This window comes from Rattus norvegicus, chromosome 9 (assembly GCF_036323735.1).
Source record: "Rattus norvegicus strain BN/NHsdMcwi chromosome 9, GRCr8, whole genome shotgun sequence".
Taxonomy (NCBI): domain Eukaryota; kingdom Metazoa; phylum Chordata; class Mammalia; order Rodentia; family Muridae; genus Rattus; species Rattus norvegicus.
This window is the reverse complement of record NC_086027.1, coordinates 90813254-90817223: the sequence shown is the minus strand read 5'-3', so window position 1 is coordinate 90817223 and position 3970 is coordinate 90813254. Positions and strand designations below refer to the sequence as shown.

General features: G+C 45.4%; 1 pseudogene; it reads left to right on the top strand.

The window, feature by feature from the left end:
• The first annotated feature begins 2747 nt into the window (after window positions 1-2747).
• On the top strand, window positions 2748-3764 carry LOC108352031 (glyceraldehyde-3-phosphate dehydrogenase pseudogene; annotated as a pseudogene).
• Window positions 3765-3970: the final 206 nt, after the last annotated feature.

Sequence of the window (3970 nt, the reverse complement as noted above, 5' to 3'; positions counted from 1 at the left end):
AGCAACACAAGGTCTGTGGCCCCAAATCTCATCTCATTTAAACTACATTAGGGGATAGAGGGGCTGTGTTAGGGTCAACACTATGGATACCTGAAAACCCGAACGGGATGGAAATCCTTAGAAACCTTGCAAGAAATCTTTTTGAATTGAGAAAAACAAAACAAAACAAAACAAAACAAAACAAAAACACTTTGTGATATCGTGAGAAACCCAAAACTGTAAGAAGAAAATAAAAGGATTGTTTCTGTAACATTATTTTAGCAAAGCTTGCTGGGAAATCCAGAAGCATGAGATGAGTGTAAATAGCATGCTTGTGTCTCAATGTAAAATCTTGAGCAGTAGGAGAGATAACTAAGTCAGCAATGTAGATTTCACTGTGTATGAATGTGAGAGGGCATTCTCAGGGGTGATGTTGAAAGGCTGTGGACTGGCAGACATGGTAAAAGCCTTAAGGGCTCTTCAGCATGGCGGAGGTAGGGGAAGTAAAATCTGCCAGAGCAGGTACTGAGAGATTGCTGTACTGGGAGAGAGGAGGCCTGTGCCCTCCTTTCTTAAGGCTACAGCCAAAAGCAACAGTGAGATACTCAAGGGCATGGCTAAGAGTGAAGGAGCAGGCTACTGTGGAAATGTCTGGATCAGACTTCCCTGCTAAGCCCTGAGGAACACAGGCACAGGCACGTAGGGCCAAGGGTTCTTTGGTGTAAGGTACTTTTGACATAGCCCCTACTTCATGAAGCCAGGTGCCATTTTAGAGAGGAGCCAGGGATTTGCAAGTTAAAAAGTGTTTAGTTCCAAGGCCATTCTAGGTAACTGCTCTTAACCAAGTTTGTTGGCACAGTCACCTCGGTGCCTTCATGGCTCAGATAGACCGTCGTGCATGATCAAACGGCAAATCACGCTGCGTTTCTCAATTACAGAGCAATCCGCAAGCACATTTGTGTATGCTCTACGTAAACCGGGGCGGTACACAGAGATCTTATTATGCAAAATGAGTTCATATGCGGCACATTACGGAGGAGATGATTCATGTCCTGGTCTATTGGCTTCCAGATGTTCACACGACCTCTTGTGTTTTCACCTTTCACTTCTGCACTTTTCCAGGAAGCTTTGTTCTTATTCGGCTAATCTTGAAAAAGCACAGGGACATTCTGCTGGCTACTCTCTCCCCTCCTGAGTCATCATTTCATTCTGTTTTGGAAAGTCTAGTTGCTAATGTAAGCTTAGTGATGGGACCATTTCGCATCGTGGGATAAAGTGTTTTGTGTATCAGACGTTGTACTCCAGTTGGACTTGGTTCCTACCTGGGTTGCTAGTTTAAGTCATTTTTGTCTTCCTTCTTTCCCTTAGCATGTCTTGCCTGGCAGGGAACACAGGCTCCTTTTCCCCTCATAGAGCTTACACTCTCAGCTACAAGAACACGGTGACAAGGATGGGACATTTTCACACTGGACCCCATGAACTATTCTGGAAATTAAATGTGGTGCTGAATGCTTAGGAAAAATGAGATGAGCTAGTTGGGCTGAGATTTTAGCATTTCTGGGAGACAGAGACTTTCTAATTCAGCCTGAAGGATGGGAAAAGAACACTCACTGGACTCATCCAACTTTCTCTACACTCGACTTCATGCAAGACATTCTTACATAAAGGCCCACGTTGTACAATGACAGTGAACTGGCAGGGCAGCCAGGAGCAGCATAAACCTCGCCCTTAATTTGGAAAAACAAGAGATTTTCTCCCTTGTTGTTAGTTTGTGTTGTCCTCTTTGAATACAGTGGGAAAAAATGTGTTTATGCTCATCAGGGAGATGAACTCCAAGTATATTGAGTATCCAGGAAATGAAGGCAGCATGTGAGGCCTAAGCTTGCCTTTGTCTTTCTTTCCAACCCTGGCTATTTTCGCACAGCTGGCCACCCAAGCTCATCAATTTTGGAGGCCCACCCAGGGGATATTGGTGTCAGCAAGAAAAGATACAATTGCAGTTAGGTGTAAACATGAGAATTTGTGTTCGAAGTGCTAAGTAGCAGTAAATTGTGCCTCAAATATTTGCCTGTAATATGTAATGAATTTTGTAACAATGCTCTTGAATTTTTTGTGCTCCTGGAAATATTGGGATTTCAATTCATGAATAAAAGTTTAAGTATTACTCATATTTATATTTAACAGGGTGAAATATAGCAAATAGCTCAATCTTTTCAGGCTGCTATTGCATGCTACCATAGGGGAATTATCTTGCAAATAACAGAATTTAATTTCTGGGAGGTCCAAAGTAGGAAAAAAAAAGATTCTTGAAGATAGGGTATTTCTATCTTCTTCTGCTTCTTGGTTCATAGATCACTGTTTTTTGTTTTTTGTTTTTTGTTTTTTGTTTTTTGTTTTTTTCTTTTTTTCGGAGCTGGGGACTGAACCAAGGGCCCTGCGCTTGCTAGGCAAGCGCTCTACCACTGAGCTAAATCCCCAACCCCGATCACTGTTTTATGATGTGTCCTCTCATGGGAAAAAGGATGAGAGAGTCCCCTTATAGGGTCACTAATTCCATTCATCAGAACTCTGCTATCATGATTTAATCACATTCTGAGAGCTCCACCTACATATGCTACTTCACTTGGGATTAAGCTTTAGCATATAAATTTGGAGGGCTACATGAGGAAGAAACATGATTTAATCATCTTCTAAGAGCCCCACCTATGGCTCTCTGCTCCTCCCTGATCCAGAGATAGCCACATCTTCTCGTGAAGTGTCAGCCTCGTCTCTTAGACAAGATGGTGAAGGATGGTATGAATGGATTTGGCCATATTGGGCGCCTGGTTACCAGGGCTGCCTTCTCTGCATTTGGCCAAGTGGACATTGTCTCCATCAACGACCCCTTCATTAACCTCAACTACATGGTCTACATGTTCCAGTATGACTCTACCCATGGCAAATTCAATGGCACAGCCAAGGCTGAGAATAGAAAGCTTGTCATCAATGGGAAGCCCATCACCATCTTCCAGGAGTGAGATCACGCTAACATCAAATGGGGTGATGCTAGTGCTGAGTATGTCATGGAGTCTACTGACCTCTTCACTACCATGGAGAAGGCCGTGACCCACTTGAAGGGTGGGGCTAAAAAGGTCATCAAGTTTGCCCCTTCGGCCAATGCCCCCATGTTTGTGATGGGTGTGAACCATGAGAAATATGACAACTCCCTCAAGATTGTCAGCAATGTATCCTGCACCACCAACTGCTTAGCCTCCCTGGCCAAGGTCATCCATGACAACTTTGGCATCGTGGAAGGGCTCATGACCACAGTCCATGCCATCACTGCCACTCAGAAGACTGCAGATGGCCCCTCTGGAAAGCTGTGGCATGTTGGCCGTGGGGCAGCCCAGAACATCATCCCTGCATCCACTGGTGCTGCCAAGGCTGTGGGCAAGGTCATCCCAGAGCTGAATGGGAAGCTCACTGGCATGGCCTTCCATGTTCTTACCCCCAGTGTATCCATTGTGGATCTGACATGCTGCCTGGAGAAATCTGCCAAGTATGATTACATCAAGAAGGTGGTGAAGCAGGCATCTGAGGGCACACTAAAGGGCATCCTGGGCTACACTGAGGTCCAGGTTGTCTCCTGTGACTTCAACAGCAACTCCCACTCTTCCACCTTTGATGCTGGGGCTGGCATTGCTCTCAATGACAACTTTGTAAAGCTCATTTCCTGGTATGACAATGAATACAGCTACAGCAACAGGGTGGTGGACCTCATGAACTACATGGCCTCCAAGGAGTAAGAAACCCTAGACCACCCATCCCAGCCCAGCAAGGATCTGAGAGCGAGAGAGGCCCTCAGTTGCTGAGGAGTCCCCATCCCAACTCAGCCCCCAACACTGAGCATGTCCCTCACAATTCCATCCCACACCCCCCATAATAACAGGAGGGGCCCTTCTCTCTTGAATACCATCAATAAAGTTCGCTGCACCACCCCCTCTGCCCCCCC